This window comes from Scyliorhinus canicula, chromosome 6 (genome assembly GCF_902713615.1).
Source record: "Scyliorhinus canicula chromosome 6, sScyCan1.1, whole genome shotgun sequence".
Lineage (NCBI taxonomy): Eukaryota > Metazoa > Chordata > Chondrichthyes > Carcharhiniformes > Scyliorhinidae > Scyliorhinus > Scyliorhinus canicula.
The window spans coordinates 98,932,348-98,955,543 of NC_052151.1; the positions used below are offsets into that span (position 1 = coordinate 98,932,348).

At 44.4% G+C, this 23,196-nt stretch overlaps 1 protein-coding gene across 3 annotated transcripts in view; it reads right to left on the minus strand.

The window, feature by feature from the left end:
• Positions 1 to 2,532: 2,532 nt before the first annotated feature.
• trdn (triadin) overlaps positions 2,533 to 23,196 on the minus strand; it is a 289,756-nt gene continuing 269,092 nt past the window's right edge. For 2 of the 3 annotated variants that reach the window (XM_038799725.1, XM_038799723.1), the window contains 5 exons: positions 22,055 to 22,090; positions 20,197 to 20,241; positions 6,724 to 6,762; positions 5,308 to 5,340; positions 2,798 to 2,848 (listed from right to left, as the gene is read on the minus strand). The gene's annotated coding sequence lies outside the window, so the exon portion shown is untranslated. Of the gene's footprint in view, positions 2,551 to 2,797; positions 2,849 to 5,307; positions 5,341 to 6,723; positions 6,763 to 20,196; positions 20,242 to 22,054; positions 22,091 to 23,196 lie in introns of those variants that run through there. The other variant, XM_038799724.1, reaches the window with a different exon arrangement.

Here is a 23,196-nt window from a genome sequence, read left to right on the forward strand (position 1 = left end):
CCCATGTGGGCATAGCCGAGGGACTGCAGGGCATGTCCCAGTCTCAGGTGGACCTAACCAAGGTCATGGAGAGCATGCCCTGGTGGCTGAGCGACGTGTCCCAGTCACAGGTGGGCATTGCCATGGCACTCCGAAGCATGTCCCAGTCACTGAGGGCATTAACACTTCTGCAGACATTTGCTAGTGGCGCAGGGCTGGCTGATCTGGGTAACGCTGGGCCAACTGCCCCTCCATCCCGAACTGTACCTCAGTGTCCTACTGGCACTGACCGGGTGGAGGGAGCGCTGGGTGCCAACCGGGAGCAACCCTATGGAGTGGCAACAGCTCCTACCCTCTACCCCGAGGCCACTACACTGACAATGTCACATCTCGGAGTCAGCTGGGCGGACATGGGTGACATGGCGGGCATGTGTCTCTGGCAAGTGCACCGGGGATCTCCAGCCACAGATGCCCCAGACAACCCCCATAAGAGTCATCGAAGGCCATGGGACGTGGTAAGCAGCAGGCTGCATCCACCTCTGATGTGCATCCTGGGGACACACAAGTCCACGAGGACATGGCCCAGATGCCGCTCTGTCCCCTTGTTGAGGGGGAACCTCCTGCGGCACACGCTGTCCGTCATCTATCTGAAAGACCAGCGATGCCCATGCTCCTTGGGGTGTTGTCGGCCTCCCCCTCTGGGGCTTTCCCTGGCCTAATGGGCGGCTTGGCCCTCTGGATGTGGGGTGAGGCCCTACACATGGGTCGTTGCCTTGAGCCTCTATCAACACTGCTGCTGCCATCTTCGCGGGTGTCTGCCGCTTGGCCTGCCAGTAGCACCATTAGGGTTGCTTCCATGGGGTCTAAGATATCGTTTAATACCTGTCAGGAATTGGGAGAGGGTGTGAGACTGACAACCAGTGGTGTCCTCCACCCCGGGACTCTCCAGTCCCCCCCATTGATTCTTCCACCTGGCATGCTCTGCCCACACCCCCATCTGCAGTGGGGGGCCCTGCTCACCGGACCCGAGACACCCAAATGTAACATTACCTGAACCGGGCGCTGGTCCCCTCGTGCATACACCCATCACCTAGTCATAGAAATGTCCCCGGTGCTGAGGCTTAGCCCATGGGTGTTCGGATGTTAGCCACTGCATCCGTGGTGTTGCCTCCCACAGTGTTCAGGCATCATGGTCTGATTGAGATACTTGGCAATAATTCCCACATGTTACACATCTAGATTGTATGCAGCCACCGCCTAAAGATCGTGCACATTTGTGCCTGCTACACTGGGACCGAGCAAGAAAGCGGTATCCTGGGGCACTCCGAGATCCCTGGTGTTTTCGAGGACTGCCCCAGGATGATGGGTTGGCTCGAGTGGGACAACGGTTACCCACTGAGGACATAGATGATGATGCTGGCACAGGTGCATGAGACCGAGACGGACATCCACCATAATGAGGCACACATTTCCACAGGAGCTGTCATTGAGCGGTACATCAGGCTGCTGAAAATGAAGTTCTGCTGCCTGGACCTCTCTGGTGGTGTCCTGCAGTACACCCCCAGAGGATCTCCCGCTTTGTGGTGATCTGCTGGGCCGTCTGGGTTATGGCACTGCAGCGGGGCAACGTTGAGGAGTAGGCACAGGTTCACGTGGCCTCGTCTGAGGAAGAGGAGGGACTGGAGGATGAGCCAGAGAAGGAACTGGAGGGTAGAGGACAGGTGGCGGCAAGGGTCTGGAATGTCCAGAGGACCAGGGAGGATCTCATTTCCAGGACGAGGCTGTGTCCGTCAGCTCAACACTGCCCACCCTGTCTTTCTGCTGACAACGCACTCACACCCATCCTCTGAACAGGGTCTGCATCAGGGGCTTTTAATCTTGGACCACGGATTGGGGGTGGGGGTGCAGTCGGGCCGGTTGTGAAGATTAATGTGACAGAGATTTCACGTGTATCAGGTGGAACATGTTTTAGTAGTGAACATTTTATTCTGACAGATTTCCATTCCCCCAGAGTAAATGCAAATATAATTAGAAGGCAATAATTTCCTGGCAAGCATGGAATTCCAATGGATTGTTATATGATGATGCTTGGCCAAGTGCTCCAGTGGTTTGACATTACCCTCTGCAGCATAGCTGACCAAGAAACTCTCCAGCGGTTGCCATTTGCCAACAAGCATACTGGAAAGATTTACAGGCTGATAATCAATTTGTTTGGCCATGTTGTTCATGTGGGAAGTGAGACTTGAACGCAGGACCTCTAGCCCAGTGGTAGGAACGTGAGCCATTTATACAGTTTATAAAGAATGAAGACACATTAAGAAATCTCTAAATTCTACTTGCAGTAAACTGTACCAGTCGATTTGCAAAACTTTAGAACAGCCTTATTTCAAACTTGAAATTCTCTATTGCGCAACCTAATTATTCCTCACTTTGAGAATGCAAAATAAATGCAAATATAATTAGAAGACAATAATTTCCTTCATTTGACACTTCAAAAAAGGTAAATTAAATTTTCCACATAAATGCAAATGTAACATGAAAACGTTTACTCACTTTGCTTCTTTTCTTTCACTGTCATAAACAAAACAAAATAAATAATTACTTTATTAAAACTTATATCTTTTCTGGTCTGTAAATGCAGCTTACATACTTATTAGATTTTGCCTTTATTGATAATACATATTCTTCAAGAAATACATTGGTAATTTAAGAGAAATTACCAATTTTATATTTCTCCCAATGATTATGACCAGTAGATGGCATAATTGTATTTTAATTCGCACCAGAAAACAAGACATTCTGGTTGTGCAGAATTTACCTGTTGCGACTTTGGATGTTTTGTGTTTTGTGGTTGAAACTTCCACTGGTTCTATGGAAAGAAAATAAAATATGTTTAAAGAAAGCAGAAAATGTTGAATTACTCAGGACCATTTTCTATTGACCTTCAATATTATACCGAGCAATAAAGATCCTGCAGTGCAATGTAATGCTCCATCCACTTTATTTAGTAGTGCGAAGTATTCTATTTGTTCTGTTGGTTGCATTGTGATATACTAATTTGAATACATTTCTTTGATACTTATATTATTGTTTAAATGGTCTTGAAGGTTTGGGCAATTCTTTGTTCTCATCTACATTGTTTTTCCCCTGTCCTTATTCTATGACCTCATTCAGCTCTATAGTTCCTGTAATCCTGTTCTGCTCTTTCAATTCTGGCATACTTTTGTCTTTTCTTCATCTGTCGAAGAATACGCAATGTACAACTATTTCAGCCGCACATTTTCGACCAATTTACTTAGGTCTATCCACCATGCAACCTGTCATCCCACCTTCAAAACCTTCACCAAAATCTATCTGTTTTAAAAGATAGTAGCAGCTTTTAACATGCACAAAGCTGTGTGTTGTTTCACCTCACTTTATAATATTTTACACTGTTCTTGCCCAATATGATTATGTTTTTTGAAAATAATTTACAATCAATCAGCAATACTAATTTACAAGCTTCATATGATTGATTTAAGACATTTGGAGTCTAAATTTATTACCGTACTACCTAAAAAACGAATGCACAGTGTCCAAAATTTCTAATGAATGGAAAAACCATGAGAACCACACTCAGAAATTCAGATCACATCATTATGAAATTAATTTCCACTCGTCTGCTCTTGCCCTAGAGTCCTGTAAACATTTCCTCTTCATGTGTTTCAAATTCCCTTCAAAAATCATAGTCTACATCCATCACCCTTTCAGGTAGTCCATTCCAAAACACAACAATTCACTGCCGATAAAGAAATTCTAGCAGTTTCTTCAGTCAATTAATACAAATCTGTGTTTCGGGTTACGTACCCTTCTGACACATTTCTCCTATTCTACCAAAACCCTTCACCGTTCAATTCTTCTCTCTTTTCTAGAGTATTCCCGAGTAAGAGTTTCTGGTACTCTGCAGATAGTTAGACTCCAAAATCTGGATACTCAATTTGTTGGTGGAAGTACATTGGCACAGTGGAGAAAAATATGTCTTTCAAATTAAGGGAATGGTCAATGACTTGTTCAGAGAAACCAGCTTTTGCTTGCAAGAGCTCCTCAGAGGCACCATACAAACTGAAGAAATAAAAATCAAAGGGGTACTATTGTGATTTGGCTAGGGGACCACTTGCTAGCATTGGCACTTTATCAAATGCTTAGGGCAGAATTCTCCGCTCCCGGGAAAAATCGGGAGGGCCGAGTTTCACGATGGCCTCGGAGGCCGCTCCTCGCCCCATATTCCCCCCTCCTGACGGGGCTAGGAGCAACGCTCCGTAACTCTCGGCCACCGGGCGGCGCACTGAGAGTGACGCGACGGCGGTGCCTATGTGATGTCAGCCGCGCATGCGCAGGTTGGCCGGCTCCAACCCGCGCATGCGCGGCTGACGTCACGACGGCTGACAGCCCGAATCCACGTATGCACGGTGGCCGTCTTTCCCCTCAGCCGTCAGCAAGATGTGGCGGCTTGATCTTGCGGGGGGGGCGGAGGGGAAATAGTGCATCCGATTGAGACGCCGGCCCGACGATCGGTGGGCACCGATCGCGGGCCTGTCCCCTCCCGAGCACAGTCGTGGTGCTCATTCCCCACCAGGCCCCCTACAAGCCTCAAAGTGCAATCTCACGGAGTTTTCACAACAGCAGCGACCAGGTGTAGTTGCCGCCATCGTGAAATGGTCGCGAACGGAAGGCCGCTCGGCCCATCTGGGTCGGAGAATCGGCGGTCGCCGTGAAAAACGGCGAGCGCCGATTCTTCCGAGCGGGGAGGTGGGAGAATCGCGGGTGGCACCAGGGGGTCGTGAAATTAGTCACGGGACCCTCTCGCGATTCTCCCACCCGGCATGGGGAGTGGAGAATCGCGCCCTTAGTCTCTAATTTAGATGGTTTTTTTCTATTTATTACCCTTGTGTTAAAATTGCTAAGTCAATTTGCAATCCAGCTAGTCAAATATTCATTATATCCTACAAACTGGAACCTTTTGTAAATAGCCTGGCAGGAACGTTTAAATTAATTTCATGGAAGCCAAGGAGTGTTTCCAAAGACTGTAATTGCATTCAGGATTGAATAACTCAGGCACTGGTAGGTTCTGCGGCCTTTCCAAGGAGCTCGCTATTAAGTGAAATTGCACCATGGAGGAAGGTAATTGAGTCATTCTGGGATAGTCCAAGAGCCATTCTAAGATGGCCCCTTGACATGGGTTGCAGTTGAGACTCACCCAGCAGAAACAACCCATCGACCAAGTGCAGAGTACATTTAAATATATTTTTCACATGTTTATCTGAGAAGAATAGAATGTTGAGCACATACTTTTACCCGCCTTGTCAACGTGCTTCTTTTTAACTGAGGATAACAACAGAAAAAATGGTCAAAAATATTTTAATAAAACATTTAATTAAACATTAACACCATTGCAGCATACAGAACAATTCTTCAATTTATTTCCAATCTAAAAAATATTTATAAAAGTAACATTCATAAATGAAATGAGAAATGCAAATAAATGTATTGTCAGTGATGATGCATCTGGAAGGATATCTTCCTCTCTGAAATCTTTAGCAGCCTGACTCACAGGACTCAAAAAGTGTTTGTTTCTTAATGCACCGGCTATTATTAGACCAATCTTAACATAGTACTTCCAAGAGAACATGGTTTGAAAAATCTTAATTTAATACCTTTGTCATGTGCGAATACCTTTAAGAAATGGGTGATTATTAAATAGCTGTTGTGGATGTACCTTTAAGAAATGGATATTTATCAAATAGCTGCAGTGATGTCAGAGTGTGGGTGGAGCTGGGCTGGCTGTCTTTCACTTTGAAAAAGCTGGTGTGTGTCTGTGGGTTTTTAGTTTTCTTTTAAGAGCTGGATAGCTACAGGAAAAGCAAGTGGCTGTATAAGGATCTCACTGCAATCTAAAGACTGGCTGCAGATCATTTGGGTGACATCAAAGTGATAACTGCTCTCAGTAGAGAATTTAAACCTGATCTCTGTGTTTAAAAAGGGTCTTTTGTCTTATGGATGTTGCAAGGAAAGATCAAGAGTTACTTATAGAATATTGTATCTGTGGGGATGATTGGTGTTGATTGTTGTTAAGATGTTTACTGTGGGTTTATAAATTGTTAACTGGTTTCATAAATAAACGTTGTTTTAATTTAAAAGTACTTCAGCTCTCTGTTGCACGACTCCTGTAAATTAGGCCCGTGTGCTCCCCATAACCACAATCTATTAAAAGTTGTGGGTCAAGTGAACTCCATGATACACTTTGGGGTTCTCTAAACCCTGGCCCATAACACCTTGGATCATGCAACATTTTATTAATAAATGTATTAATGCAATTTCTCACTCTGTTTACAATGGTTTCCCTAACCCTTTCCTATATTTGAAATACATGTTTGTTAATTATGCTTTAGACAGTTTTAAGATGTCCCTAGCAGGCAAAATTATGAAAATAACATGAATCTAGTGCTAATTAGCAATTCAGAATAGTTATGAAAATAATGTGCATCTAGTATGATGAGATTGTGTTAATTAGCAATTCAGAATGGTAATTTGAATAACTATTGTTTTAAAACAATTTTCACAAACCTATTTTATTATTTATGAAGTGTTCATTAACCTCAAAGCAGAATTTATTTAAACATTGTTTCATTCACGTAGTTCATTCTTACAGGTAACTCATTCTATACAGGTATGTTGTGCTTGTATATGTAGATGTATTTGTCAAACCTTTTATCTCTTTGATGGCAGCAGGAGATATCTTCTTTTCTATATAACAGAATATTGATAATTTGCTCAAGTTATATGTAACACGGAATACTAAGTTACATGTCAGAGATGTTATACAATTACAACTAACCCTTAGACTAACAGCCAGCAGAGGCAAATTTCTATGTTTCTTGACAGATTGGTTGCCCATGCACTGGGATACTGAGACCACTGTTGATAGTAGCGACAGAAGTGTCAGGCATTTCTTGACAATTACAATACTCACCCTGAACTGAAAACAAACCAGGAAAAGTAATTTAAAATAAAATTCTGGCTGAATGCCTGTCTAATGAACGTGATCAATGCTCCTTCATAAGCATACACAAGAAGAAAAGGAGTGGAGATCCATGCCAAGAGGATCCCACCTGGGATTTAAAAGCCATTCTGGGGGTAGGGGTGGTGGTGGAGGGGGTGAGGGTGTTGGGTGGGGCAGAGTAATGGTGTGTATAAAATGATCAAAGACAAACAATGAGCAAAGGATCCAGTAACTTGGGTTACTTTCCTCGGCAGTAGGGCAGTGATTGGTGCATAGGCCTTCTGGCTGTTGTTTTAAAGCCCAGCCTTAAAGCCCTCATGGTGTCCCTACAGTGCACGAGGAGGCCATTCAGCCTATCGTGTCTGCACCGACCCTCCAAAGAAGCACCATACCTAGGCCCACACCGTCGCCCTATCCCTGTAAGCCCACCTAACTTTTTGGATACTATGGGGCAATTTAGCATGGCCAATCCACCTAAATTGCACATCTTTGGACTATAGGAGGAAACCAGAGCATCTGGAGGAAATCCACGCATACATAGAGAGAATGTACAAACTCCACACAGGTAGTCACTCAAGGTTGGAATTGAACCCAGGTCCCTGGTGCTGTGAGGCAGCAGTGCTAACCATTGTACCACAGTGCCACCCTCATGCCAGTGGTTTCACCTTCAAAGGCTTTGTCAAGGCTGGGTCTGCACCGAAGGTTTGTTGGGGCTAAGTTGATGACTGGTGTCCACAAATACAGGCAAATTTATGTCATGTCAGGTGGTGCACACCTCAGGTATGGTTCACGTCACTAACAACAGGTGCAAGAGAAACAAGAACATCAGCCTCTTTATTTAAACAGATTTGTTTATTTCTTCCCTTAAGTCTCTGTTCTATTTTACTCTCCACAGCATTCCCTAACTTTTGCAGTTCAAGAAATGAATTACATTGGACCAGATTTAGGTTGTGAGAGATCTCACAGCTTTCCAGTTTGTTGGACTTATTGATGCATATTTGGGTTTTAACAATTTTTGGCCACAACGATACTGAAAGTGCAAGCTGACAATGGTCAAATGAGGTTAATGGGACAAGCAGTGGTTCTCATTAATAAATTAGATTTGAGGATTAAGAGGTAAACAGGGTTTTTGACCAGAGACTGAACTGGACAATACATATAACTTGTGTGGCTACAAATGCAGGTCAGAGTTTGAGAATTCTAGGCACGTAACACCTGACCTCCCAAAGACTGTTCATTGCCTGGCTTCCCAAAGTCTGTTCACCATCGAAAGATACGGCAGGAGTGTGATAGAATACTTTCCACTTTCCTGGATGAGTACAGCACCAACAACACTCAAGAAGCTTGACACTGTCCAGGACAAAGCAGCCCGCTCGATCATTACCCTATCCTCAGTAAACATTTACTGCCTCCGCCGCCAACACACAGTGGCAGCAGTGTGCGGTGTGTACTATCTACTAAATGCAATGCAGAAATTTACCAAGGCTTCTTTGACAGCACCTTCCAAACTCATGACCTCTACTACCCAGAAGGTCAAGGGCAGCAAACCACCATATTCAATTTCTCCTCCTCCTGATTTGGAAATATATTGCTGTTCCTTCACTGTCACTGGGTCAAAATCCTGGAACTCCTTTCCGAACAGTCCACATGGACTGCAGCGGTTCAAGAGGGCAGATTACAATCACCTTCTCAAGGGCAATTAGGGATGGGCAATAAATGCTGGTCTATCCAGCGATACCTACATCCCATGACAGAATGGAAAAAAAGACTATGAAGAAAAACGAATCAGAAGGAAAGAAAAATTGGTTAAGAGAGGGATAAAAAGAGACAGAATGGTAAGTTTGATCTCATAAATAAATTCACAACCTGAAAAAAATGAGCTTTGACATCTTATCATTTTTCACTTTCCGGGCAGAAGAGGTTAATTGAAAATCTTGAATGATTAACACTTCGCAAAAGGGTACTAACTGTTAATTGTTCAACTTAACTTCCTGCGGTGTATTTAAATGGGAAATTAATATGCAACTTAATGACAAGAAGGTTAAGGGCAAGATGTTGTTTTTGCAAAGCTAATAACAAATTAGCATTAATTGTCCAGCAACTTGTTATGATTCACAATTCACAGGCTATTCTTTTTTGTTTGTTGCTAGATGATCAACACATTGATATCGGTGTATTATTCAGAAACTGTTATTCTTCTTAGCAAAATTCAACTCCTTGTGTTCCTATGATGTCGACACATATTTATGTGTGTCGCACTTCAAAAGGTTTTGACTGCTTGGCCGAGAAGGGATTCTGGATGAAACAGGGGGGCACGGTGGTAAACGACAACACAGTGGCACAGCGGTGCCTCACCATGCCAGGGACCTGGGTTCAATTATGACCTTGGGAGACTGCATGGAGTTTGCACTTCCTCTCCGTGTCTGCACATGTTTCTCTCACAGTCCAAAGACATGCAAGTTAGGTGGAGTGACCATGCTAAATTGGCCCATATTATCCGAAGGTGTGCAGTTTAGGTGGTTACAGGGTTACAGGAATAGGCCAGGGCAGGGGGCCTCCGTAGGGTGCTCTATCAGAGGGTCGGTGCAGACCCGATCGGCAAAATACCTTCCTACTGCACTTTAGGAAATCTATATTTATGTCTTCATTGCTAATAGGTTAAATTAATTTATCAGGGATTAAATTTACTGTTTACAGGAATTCTGATTAGATTAAGTCCAAGCATCTTCATTTTCATATATAACATCAGTCAGAGATGACAGCAGGGCATTAAGAAATTTGATTAAACTTCTCCATGTAATTTATTGGAATGGCTTAACTTATGTGTGCTCAGTTGGGGTTAGGTTTCAAAGCTCAGATCTAGGAGAATTCTGAGTAGGTTTAATATTAATTCAATTAAACAATTGACAAACATGGAAGGCTGATGCAGAATCAACCATCGGGTCTTTGACTTCTTTTTTCTTGAGTTCTCTGCCCCAAGATCTGACCCACCGCGTGACAAAGTTAATCACAATAGGGCAATTAGGCAGGTCCAGAAAACAGAATCCCTTCCAGGCCAAGCAGTCAAAAACTTTAAAATGTGACACACGTAAATATGTGCAGACGTCATAGGAACACAAGGAGTTCAATCCAGCCGGAACGGAGATCCATACCAACCGTCCAGCCAAATAAGCCAAACACCCCTACACAAGAGGATCAAGCGGCTGTGGCAATACACACTTATGTTGTCGCATGTAAAAGCCTGGAGCTGTGAATAGTGATGATAGATGCTCCAATTTCGTTCCATGACATGGCTGACCAATTATTTCTCCCACTCTTACTGTCTGTATTTGGTGTATGTCGGACAGATTAACAAGTTGGCAATTGTTTGGTTGTGTTATTAACACACCTCCTCTGGCCAAATCATGGAATGGATCTGTGACCCGGAGCTTCTGGCTGAGAGACAGGGACACTATCCACTACACCACAAGATGTCTTTGACTTCTTATCAGGCTAAGAAAAGACAATCTCTGGAAGTTTGGGCATTAATTGAATCATAACAAGGAAAACTGTTTCCTAATTATGTGTTGGTAATGGTGAGATGCAGAGAAATGTTAGGGTGGAATTTTAAAAGTGGCATGTTTCCTGCCAACTGGTGTGACGGGTTTCCATGCCAGATTGTTCGCTTTTCAGCGCGTTATGTATGCATGAACATTAAGCATATTTATCTCGTGGCAAGGTGGGCTGGAATTTTCAGCCCTGCTGAGACCTCATCAGATCATTTTTCTGGACACCATGGGCACGATTCTCCGCACCCACGCCGGGTGGGAGAATCGCGGAAGGGCCGGGCGAATCACGTCACGCCGCCCTGGCACCCCCTGCGATTCTCCCACCCCCCAACATGGCGTGTCGCGTTTTGCGACAGGCCGCTCGGAGAATCGCCGCTCGCCATTTCTCACGGCGACCGGTGATTCTCCGGCCCGGATTGGCCGAGCGGCCTGCCAAACCCGACCGGTTCACGCCGGCGCCAACCACACCTGGTCGCTGCCGGCGTGAAAAGTGCGCGAACGGTGTGTGTGGGGCCTGTGGGGGGTGGAGGGAGGATCGAGCACCACGGGCGTGCTCAGGAGATGTCTGGCCCGTGATCGGTGCACACCGATCGTCGGGCCGGCGTCTCTAAAAGACGCACTCTTTTCCCTCCACCGCCCCGCAAGATCAAGCCGCCATGTCTTGCGGGGCAGCGGAGGGGAAGATGGCAACCGCGCATGCGCGGGTTGGCGCCGGTCAACCTGCACATGCGCGACTGTCGTCACTTAGGCGCCGCCGGCCACGTCATTCCTGGCGCGCCGCTTTGATGCAAGCGTCAAGGCCCGGCGCCCGGAATTCACGCGCTGCCGCTCCAACCCCTCAGGGGGAGGGGGGAATAGGGGGCAAGGAGCGGCCTCCGACGCCAGAGTGAAACACTCTGGGTTTCACTCCGGCGCCGGCTGGTTGTCTCCCTTTGGGAGAATTACACCGCATATTTAAACCCCACTCGCGTACATTATTTGCTCTCTGCAGTCCAGGACTGGATGAGGTGAGAGTAAGAAACCTACTACCCCAAATTCAGTCACAATGGATTTGGGCACTTCTGGATGCTGTGGAGGCATGTTGGGACATGTTTTACCCCTATGGTGCGAGAATGAGGTTCACCGACCTTACCATGCCAGCTTGGGAGCAGATCACCAAGGTGGTCAGCGCCAATGCACCTCAGAAGAGCGGCATCCAGTGTAGGAAGAGGATGAATGATCTCACTATTCCAGCAGGGTACGGCAACCTTCTCCTCAATCTCTGCTCTCACAAGCCCATCAGGTTGTGAGATCCCTGTAACCCTGCCCTGTAACTGTAGGGTTACAGTTCACAGTGATCTTACGCAGCAAAAAGTACGTCACCAGCAACTCTCTCACACACACTTTGACATTCTTGTACATCTCATGTCATCGGCCCCTACACAGGTTCACTCAGCACACATGGAAGGCAGGCACCGTTATCATCTGCCTTGGCATCTGTCCTGTTCACAGTCTGTTCATCTGTACATATGTAGTAGGTGATCACCTACAACTAAAAGGAGAGACCCCAGAAGACAGATGTTCAAGCTCAAGACCCACACCCAGCATGAAGAGCAGGCGACAGAGCTGGCCAGTGGGGACCAGGGGTGTGCCAGCACCGAGAATGAAACCAGCGTCTCCCTAGCCAGTGAGGACCCATCACCAGCTCATTATTAACCCAATCAAGCTGAGTGCTGTGTTGTTGTTGACGATGCAGCCATCACAAATCATCTCTTCTTGACCGATACCAGCAGCAAAAGGAAGAGGCCCTGTGGCAACAAGTTCATCAGCCCCACACCACCTTGGATGCAGATCCTGAGGACCTACTAGATGTAAACCCATCATAGTGCTCACCCACATCCTCCAGTGATGTGTGTGTCTCCACAGAGACACACACATCAGTGGACCTAGTGTAAAGCAGGCTCAGGGTTACAATCTGGTGAGCACAGCATGGATTGAGTCAGGGACATCCAGGATTACCACCTTTCTTAGACTCTGGAGGTCAGTCTCCTGTGGAGTCTGAGTTAGAAGATGAACCTGTGGATTTAACCTGAACACAAATATTAGAGCTACAAAAAGAGACACCGGAACATTAGGCAGAGTCGTCGGATACCGTCACCAGATTACAACGGACAATGGAGGAGTCTGTTGGCATTTAGTCTCATGTCATTGTGCTGGCATGCTGGAGCACTGAGGTCAATGTGAGGTCAATGCCTGTGACCCTATCATCTGCAGCTCCTCAGCAGGAGATCCAAAGCAGGCCGAGGCCTTCCAGAGGATACCCGCCAAGGTCATCACAGACAACATGCTGCAACAGACAGCAGGCTGGCTCCACAAATGCTATGGCTGCTGGGAAAACACCCAGGTATAATTGTAGGTAAGAAAAATTAATACACAATCAGTGAAGAATTTGCACAAATGTAAATAGATTTTGACTTATTCCACTTATATTGTGTACGTCTCTTCTATCTGATGAAACATTGTGTTCAGTCCAGTAGCACTGTCCCCTCCCCCACTGCTCCTCCCAGATGTCCCATCATCTACCTTTGCTCTATCAGATCCAGAATAACCTCATTACAGGGCCCGGCTATTCTATACACAATATCAACATGAGTGGAACCACTGCTTCGAGGAATAGAAAAAATAAAATCCCTACAGTGCAGAAGGATTATGTACCAGCTCTTCAAAAGAGCACCCTATTTCAGCCCACACCTCCTCTCTATCCCTGTAACCCCACCTTCCCTTCAAAGTTGTGGTTCACCAAGACATTTCTGAGACCTGCTTCAAAGGTTCATATAATGTTACCTCATGAGTTTCAAACATGGAGGCTGACTTAGTTCCTGGCACTTTTGCATTGTAGAGTACTCAATATGGGTCTTACAGGACTGAATGATGGCACCCATGGAATCAGGGTATCTTTAAGTGGCCACCAAGTACTTTCCCGATGTCATGAGCTTCACGTATGGATCCAAACTCAGGACCTCTTTCACGCTCCTGTCTCCCTGCTGCGTTATCTCATGTCCACATCTGAACATCAACCCAAAATTAGTCTCCATCTTCCAACCTCCATGATTTACAACTATGAGCCTAGCTGACAGACGTTGAGCCTCATTATTCCTGATAGATGGTTAAAACTGTGTGACCTAGAGTTGTGACTCTCTGCCAGCTCTGAGATGGTCAATTGACACAGTAATGTGTAACTTGCCATCGGATTGATGTGCCTGGTTTGTCTGTGCATTTGGCAGGCTGTTGGAATGAAAATGCAGAGGTCTCAAATGGGATCAGGGAAAGTATCTAAGTACACCTGGCATACAATTTTTATTATCCATGATGAGGTCCTTAAGGCCCAGATGGACTGTTATCATTTTCTTTCAGGCCCTAAATGCTACAGCTAAGCAGCATGGGACACTGGAAGACTCCAAATTGAGGTATGGCATGATTGCTTGACAGATACAAGAGACTATAATGCTCCTGAAGCTTTCACGGTTAGCCTCACATTCACTAATGAGAGTTAGAAATGAGGCTTGAACACTAGTTCCCTCAATGATTACCTTTGTGAACAAAATGTAGTGTGGATTCAGAACTGACCTCCAACGTGAAGAAGAGAACCACTGGGTAATGATTGTCCTCTCTGTGACGCCTTGCCAGACTGCAGGCATACTGTCACAAGTACACTGAAGATAGCAGTGCTGCCCTGCCTCTTAAATGCTGCTGTAGACAGTGGAATATTGACAACATGGTTAAGAGGCTGCACCATCACAACTCTGCCCTCAAAATGCCATTTTGCAGTTATTTTCCCAGAATAGAAAGGTTGCATGCGAGGGCGTCTACAGCACTGTCCTTTGTTCATCTGGAAGTATGATGGGCATCTTCTGTACATCCTTGATATTGCCAGATGCCTCCACTCAATGGCTCTGTCAGCCTCAGCTTCTGAGTCATGAGAGGGCTCCGCTGATTCCGGTTGATCAGGGTGAGGCTCTAACCTCAGACCAGCCTAGCGATGACAGGGCCATCTCAGTCTCTTCCTTCGTTGCCTGATTGAGAGAATGAATGCAACATTTCCTGCTCCAGACATGAGGCATCCATGGTCGCGCCAACGGAAACACCAAAGAAGAATGAACACATACCTGTCATGGTCATATTTCAGTCGCTAACTAGGGAGTCATTGTGGGTTACTTTCATTCTGGCATTACATCAACACATATTCCCTTGGAGTGCTATTACAGCCTTCTGAATCACCAGTGGTGCATGCATCCCACTAACCCTAGCTCCTGCCCTGAAACAGCAGAGGTATGACAGAGCTTTGAAACAGGGGTTTGGATCTGACTGAGTTATGCCAGGTGAGAGAAGCCTCAGTAAGGGCATTGCCAGCCTATATCCTTTGGATTGCACAACAGCACTAACGTGAACTAATATTTGATAGAATTGTGGGGAAGTGGGCCTTAAAACTCTTAAATTACCAGCTACAAGGTTTAGAGGTCTTAAGGCCATGAGGCAAGTGCATTTTTGCCAATTGCCCCTTCCAGTTGGTTCCTTCTGACACTCAGGATTTCCCAGGAGAGGGACAAAGGGTCTTTGGAAACCTCTGGCCCTAATCAGGTCAAGAATGCACAACAGGAGTTAAGGCATCACATTCTCTCCATTGGCATTTGTCTGTTCCTAACATGTCTCAGCTATGTCTTCTTCTCCATTTGAAAAGCAGAACTTAGTAGTGTACCCGTTCAATTAGCCCACAAGTGCAGGAGTCAAATCTGCCCACTGCCCTGGCAGTTCTCTGCCAATATCTTTCAGAGCTTGTTTTTGTTCTGCTTCTTTGGAACAACCTCCAAAATGATGGTGAAGTTTTACAAACAGACCAACGTCAAGCGCACCACACTCCAACCCCCTCTGAAGGAACATCATGTGCAGCTTTCCTTCCCTTGCCTTCTTCCCCCTCTAATACTTGATCCTATTGTTTTGCCATTGATATAATTTCCTGCCTGTTGAACCGTTTGATGCAGATGGGGAACATCTGATGGGCAAAGCCATCTTAGATGAAGAATTCATGGAATGTTTTTGAGATAGTTTCTTAGACCAGCATAATCTGGTATCAACCAGAGAACAGGCTATATTAAGCCTGGTATTATCCAGCGTAGGATTAATTATTAACCTCATAGTGAGGGCAACCCTAGATAATAGTGATCATGATATGATTGAATTTTATTTTCAGTTTGAGGGAGAGAAGAGTGGACCCAAGACTAGTACTTTAAACTTAAATAAGGGCAATTATGAGGGCATGAAACCACAGCCAGCTAAACTGACCTGGCAAATTAGGTTAAGGGATAGTTCAATAGAGATGCAATGGCGTACATAGAGACGCAATGGCATACATGTAAGGGGATGTTTCAGAATATACATAATAGACAGATATATTCCCAATGAGAAAGAATGAATCAAGGGGATGACCCACCATCTGTGATGAACTAAAAAAAAATAAAGATGGCATCAAAACAAAGAAAAAGCATATCATTCTACAAAGATATGTGGCAGGTCAGATGGGACAGAATACAAAAAAAGCAAAGAATAACCAAAAGGTTGATAAGGGAGGAAAAAATAGATAACAATAGAAAGCTAGCAGTAAATATAAAATCAGATAGAAAGGGTTTCTATAGATATATTTTTTTAAGTTAACAAATTGATGTTGATCCTCAAGAAATTGAGTCTGTTTAATTGCGGATGAAAAGTAAAGATGTTGGCAGATGAATTGAATCGGTATTTTGCATGCGTCCTCACTATCGAGGATATAAGTAAATAGCTGCAAATCAGCAATTGGAAGGAAGGGAGAATCTCAGAAAAATCACAATTATCATGGAAGTGGTACTGAGAGAACTGTCGGAGCTATGGGCCCCAGGTTCTGAGTCCTATGTCCTTAAAATAAGTGATGTGGAGATGCCGGCATTGGACTGGGGTGAGCACAGTAAGAAGTCTTGCAACATCAGGTTAAAGTCCAACAGGTTTGTTTCGAATTACTAGCTTTCGGAGCACTGCTCCTTCCTCAGGTGAATGAAGAGGTGGGTTCCAGAAACATATATATAGACAAAGTCAAAGATGAAATGTGATACTTTGAATGCGAGTCTTTGCAGGTAATTAAGTCTTTACAGGTGCAGATGGAGCAACTGAATAGAGGGATAATCACAGTTTAAAGAGGTGTGAATTGTCCCAAGCCAGGACAGTTGGTAGGATTTAGCAAGCTCAGGCCAGATGGTGGGGGGGGTGAATGTAATGCGAAATGAATCCAAGGTCCTGGATCATGCAGATGCTGTGACAACGCATGAACTGACATCACGCAACAATCACCAGGCAGGAATGTTTCCTTCCAGTCAGGGAACACTTCAGCAGTCAAGGGCATTCAGCCTCTGATGTTCAGGTAAGCGTTCTCCAAGGCAGCCTTCAGGACGCACAACAGTGCAGAATTGACGAGCAGAAACTTATAGCTAAGTTCCGCACACATGAGTATGGCCTCAACCGGGACCTTAGATTCATGTTGCATTACCTTCATCTCCCACCATTGCAGTTCGGCCGAGTCCTGCCGGCGTTATTCGCGTGTGGTCCTACTCGGTGAGACCTTGGTGTTCTGACTGTGGAGGCCGTCCTGGTGGGGGGGGATGGGATCCGACTCGGAGGGGTGGGGGTCTCCACGGTGGCCAGGTCCGCGATCGGGGGCTACCGATCATCGGGCGGGCTAATTCCGCCATGTTGCCTGGGGGCCGGCACCGGGACGGCAACCCACGCATATGCGCGGAGCCACGCTGCCCATACTAGAGCATGTATCAGCAGCTGGAGCTGCGTGAAGCGCTCCAGTGCCATGCTGGCCCCCTGTGCGGCACAGGATCGCTGCTCCTAGCGGCCAGATGACGCCGTCGTAAACTGCTCTGGCATTCACTATGACTTCAACACTTAGCCCCATTATCAGAGAATCCCACCCCAGTGTTATTTGGGAAAGTTCATTTGGACAGGAAAAATAAAAATTAAACATGAATTAACAAGGGATTGCAGAGCTATCTAGATGCCCTTGTGTTTTAATCTCAAAAGGCTAGTGTGCAGGTGCAGCAAGTAATTAGGAAAGCTAATCAATGTTATTATTTATTGCAAGAGATATTGAACATATTTCAATCACGAGTGAAATGATGCTCTTCACGTGTATCTCACATATCCGGTTGTGAATCACACTTTCTCACCTGTGAGATTCTGATCAGCACCCTTGAGTTTCCTGATTTTCAAATTGATCCAAATGCGTGGGCTGCCCGGCCCGCCATGAAAGTCGGGAGCTGAACATTGCAAACTCTTTATATGCAGGCAAGAAACAGACTTTTGGCAGTTACACCGGCCATGATGCACACCACTGATGGGACTGGAAAATCTTGCCAATTGTCAGTCAAATATACTTAGCCCAACAAGTGATATTTAAGCATACTTTGCTATTTGTTAAAATATATTAAAATTCACAGCAAACAGTCCACATTTATATCTAAAATAAATGATCCTGTTGGTTTATAATTGGTCTCACCTCAGTCCACCTTCTGGAAGATGTAAGAAACCTCCGGTAGCATATACAAGATTGCGATATAAAATGACTCCTGAGTTATGCAATCACATGATTTGATAATGGGCATTAAAGATAAAGCCATCAGAGAAGGGGAAATGGTGTCAGCTTATAGAAAAGACTGGTAATGCTGACTCAGAGGGTATATATAGTGCTTAATCGTATTTTGTTTCTGTGTATTATTACACATTGCATTTTGGTTTCTACAATTTATAATAACCTAGAACTCTGCCAAACTAAATAATTCTGCTGGCATAAGTATTTTTAATGGACTCTACCAGCACAGGTAGATAAATTCAATTGTGAATAGCAAAAGGTTATTATTCAGGTGCAGCAAGTAATTCGGAAAGCTAATCAGCTATTATTTATTGCAAGGGGTATTGAATATAAAAATAGGGAGACTGTAAATTCAACTGTATGCTATGTAACATGAATAGGACAAAAATGGAACTAAAATATTTTCCATTACCTAGAGTTTGCAAAGCTCAATCCCTTCAGTGATTTTATGAGAAAATTGAGTCCATTAATTCGTCAGTCACCCAGTTGATTGTATAATTTCCAACTAAACATATCTAGTGATTGGGTTCCAGATAATTAATTAAATATAAATAATTGATTAAATTAATTATTTGTTAAGTAAAGGTCTCCAAATGATTGCATAATTTCTCCTTAGAATCAGTGCAGTTTCAGTTCACTAATTGTCATTGTGGCCCTGAGCAATTAAACATTGGATATTAACCTTGTAAAGCTTAATTAAAATAAGTTTTAATTTTAAAAAAACAAGAGTGGTATAAATGTAACTGAAAAATAGGAAGGGAGGCAAAGGCATTAACAAATGAGACCTGGTCAAATTGAACCTCTGCTACCTTTCTTCATTTGTCATGAATCCAGCCAGCAGTGGATTGCATCTGCCCTATTTCCTGTGCATTTCAGAAAAAGGGGGGGGGGGGGGGAGGGGGGGGGGGGAGAATCCAGAGGTAGAAAACACTATCTAGAAGAGCAAACACCTAAGAGAGCTATCCAATCCAGTGCAATCTGTGCCTCCAGCATGGAGTGGCTACATTTTGAGATAAATTAAAGTGTGACATTGATGCGGCCATCAATTCATACAAGATGATTAGTAGAAATGAACAGTGGTTTTAATAAGCTTGATCTGTGCCTGCCTGCGACTGCTCTGTACTGAGTGCTGCCTACAGGCTACAGGTTTATATACCACCCCGGAGGGATGAGCCATAGGCAGAGCTATCAACATAGTACAGTACAATACAGTGGTGAATTGCAGTAGCAATACATTCACCACAGACACCACAGGAAAACAGATGATTGTCTTTTTCTTTATTTTTTCTCTCTTAACCAAATTTTCCTTTTCATCTCTTTATTTTCTTTCTCCACCTGTTTTGCATTGAATTCACCCAACTAACTTTTCACAATCCTTCGGTTTGATTGTTATGGAGGGACACAGTTGTTTGCCCTGGTCTCCCCGACCCCAGATGTCCTGCAGATTTTAATTTCATACTTTCAGGAGAATATATCATGGAGATTATTTTAACTCTTTAAATGAACGCAAACATAGCTGACAAGGTCAGCGTGTGTTGCCCATCCTTAATTGCTCTTGATCCGCTGCATCCCATCCGATGTAGGTACCTTGGCAGTGCTGTTATAAAGGGAGTTCCAGGATTTTGACCCAGGACAGTGAAAGAACAGTGATATAGTTCTAAATCAGAATGGCTGTAGATTGGAAGGAATCGTGCAAGTTGTGGTGTTCCCATGCATCTGCTACCCTTTGTCATCCTAGATGGTCGAGATTGCGGGTTTGCAAAGTGTTATCAAAGGAGCCTTGCTGAATTCTTGCAATGTAACTTATGTGTAATACACACTGCTGTCACTGCGCTTAAATGGGTACCTTTCATTCCAGGATATTTTTGTGCCAACAAATTTTCCAGACTTAAAATTGTGGACAGATGGTGTGAATCAAGTTGAGGGCTGCTCTGAATATAATCACAGTTTAGGGAATCATAGGTAATTAATACCTGCTTTCTTTGGTGATGAAGGAGCTGACTTCTCTTTGGCCGGTTCTTCAATACAAAGAAAAATAAATGTTTCAAAGAAAATCTTTTTTCTAAAATTGCAATTATAAAACATAGAGACATATCAAAAGATACTGAAGAAGCTTCTATTTTTGCTGACAGAATATATCAACAGCATTCAGCAATTTTGATGCATTTTAGCAGTTGCTTCAGAGATTCATGTAAAGCTGTGCATTATTCTAACTTTGGCGTCACAATTTTTCTGTGAAATAAATGGTACATCTAATGATAGGTATCCTAGCAGGAAAATTAAAACTATGATTTAAGTTTAAAAATGATCCTCCTTTGAATAATATTATATCATGATACAGTGTTTTGGTTCATAGTAAATATTGGCAATATCATTTTTTATATATTGTTTCTAAATTTAACTTTGACTTTAAAGCTTAAAGAACGCAGTAATCTGGAGGCCATTGCAAACCGTAAAAAAATTATGGGTGGGATTTTCTGGGGCTTGGTGACACAAAAATGCCATTGGCCTCTCGGGAGAATCATGATGCTTGAGATGTCTCACGAGATTCAACTGAACCTCAAGGAACATCACAATCTGGATCTCACCCATTGAGGGCTATTAGGCTCATTTAAATATATCTGCAGTGAACTCTCCTGGGCCCTGGGAACTAACTGTCTCCCAACGAGGACTTAACCAGGTGCCATTTAGTTCTGGCCCACACAAACGTGGACCAGTCGTAATGGCACATGGGGAGGGGTCCCCCAGGCTATTAGAGACCCACAGGTGGTCAGGCTCTGGGCAGGATGGTACCTGGCACTTCCACTGATACCTAGGCACCATGGCACCCAAGACACCCTGGCAGTGCCACACTGCCAGAGTGCCAGACTGGTAGTCCCATGGTGCCCAGGTGTCAGGCCCAAGGTACCTTACCTTTAAGAGGATGGGGTGAGAGGGGGTGGAGCTTGAGGACCTTGGAAGAGTTATGTTGTGTGAAGTGGGGGGGGGGGGGCGGTTGGAGGCCACAGTGGGGTCACTGAGTGGGGTCGAAAGAGCGGGACTGCCTTTAAGATTGGCGTGCTGATCTGCGATTAGTCTAAAGCTCTGCCACGACAGGGCGTTCCTCCCCAAGGTTTAAAAAAAGTCAAAGTGCCGTTGAATAGTGGGATGCTCCTTGGAGCTGCAGCCACCAAGGAACACCCTACTAAACGCGCCCAAAATTGGACTCTGTTTTGTTTCTGTTGAATCAGGGCCTAGTAAAAATGTTTGGTAATTGTTGAAATTTGGCTTATTTTCAATTAGAATGGGTATATTTTAAACTGTTTTTGAATTCTTAATTTACAATTATAATTATTTACAAGCGTAAAATATTCAAACCAAGTTGGAGCTATTTTAGACCACTATTAGATATGTGCAAGATTTATAGTACTAAAGGCTTCAATGGGAGATTTAGCTGTTCATTTGGCCACTGCTAAAAATAAAAATGGCTCAATGAATTGCCACTGAGGCCAGAACTCAGCCTCACAGTGGAAGACAAATGGGGGGATATGATAAGACATATTCTCACAGAGGCGACAGAGAAATGGCCGGTGAAAGGAACCTGATTTTCACATGCACTTGACAGTAAGGACACCACTGAGTATGAATGGAGTAATATCCTTCTAGCTAAGAAATGGTATGTGGCAGATGAAATAGAATCTAAAAGGAAGAGAATGGAAATAAATAAAACTAATGAAGAAACAATCAAAACTTTACAAAGAATCCACAAGTGGCACAAAGTAGCAAAGTATTTCAGAGAAATCTACTGCTACAAATAATGCTGTCACCATGCTGTTGAAGTGCAATATTTACTTGACACTGATTTTGCTGCTTGAGATTTCACTTTCTCTGTCGTGAACAAAAATGAAAACAAGATTGAATACAAGATCAAAACACAATCCCATGCTGTTAAAGAAAACCTTGAGATTAATGACAGTCAAGTATCAGATATGGATGTTACACGCATTGGCCATGGATTTCAACTCTTTTGGAGTTGCTTGGAGGCAAGGGGAGGCAGAGGGATTCCTCACTCAAAGGCACTCAGTGACTGATCAAGGGACCCAGCACCAGGAAAATGTGACCCACTGAGAACCACCACCCTGCCCTTGATACCAACCTCCTTCCCACGATCCCCACCATGCATCACCCTCCTGCCATCATTCATAGTATCATAGAATAGAATCTTAGAATCATAACAGGGCAGAAGGAGGCCCTTCAGCTCATCAATTCTGCACCGACCAGCCTGATAAGCACACTACCTAAGCCCACACTCCCACCCTATCCCGTAACCTCACCTAACCTTTTGGACACCAAGGGGCAATTTAACATGGCTAATCCACCTAACCTGACCACATCTTTAGAGTGTGGGAGGAAAGCGGAGTACCCATGCAGACACTGGGAGAATGTGCGAACGCAGATAGTCACCCAAGGCCAGAATCTAACCCAGGTTACTGGCACTGTGAGGCAGCAGTGCTAACCACTGTGCCACCAGTGGTCTGAGTCCCTTGGCAATTCTGGGGCTTGGGTGGGTGCATTTCCTGCAGCAGCCACCATTTCCCTGCGGACACTGATGAGCAAGGAAGAGCTATCGGCCAATGACTGGACACAAAGCTCTCGCTGGCTCTCCAGCCAGTGGACAAGCCCATATCGCCCATGTTAAGTTCCACCCACTATTTTATCCCACTTTCCTCCTTTCCCCTGAAACCCAATTTAAATTTGACTCCAAATCCATTTTTTTAATAAGATTTTGGCTCAAAGACAATTCAATGGGGATTAATGGCTATTCAATATCTCCCCCGATTGATAGTTCTTCATGGATTGTATCATCAAAGCTGAAATTTTGTTTATTGGTTTACTGATATTGCATTATTCTTTTCATGTGTATGATTCAGGAGAACAGGAAGAATGGAGATGCTAAGGCTGTTCAGAAAATGGCTCAGGAAATGTTAGTTTTA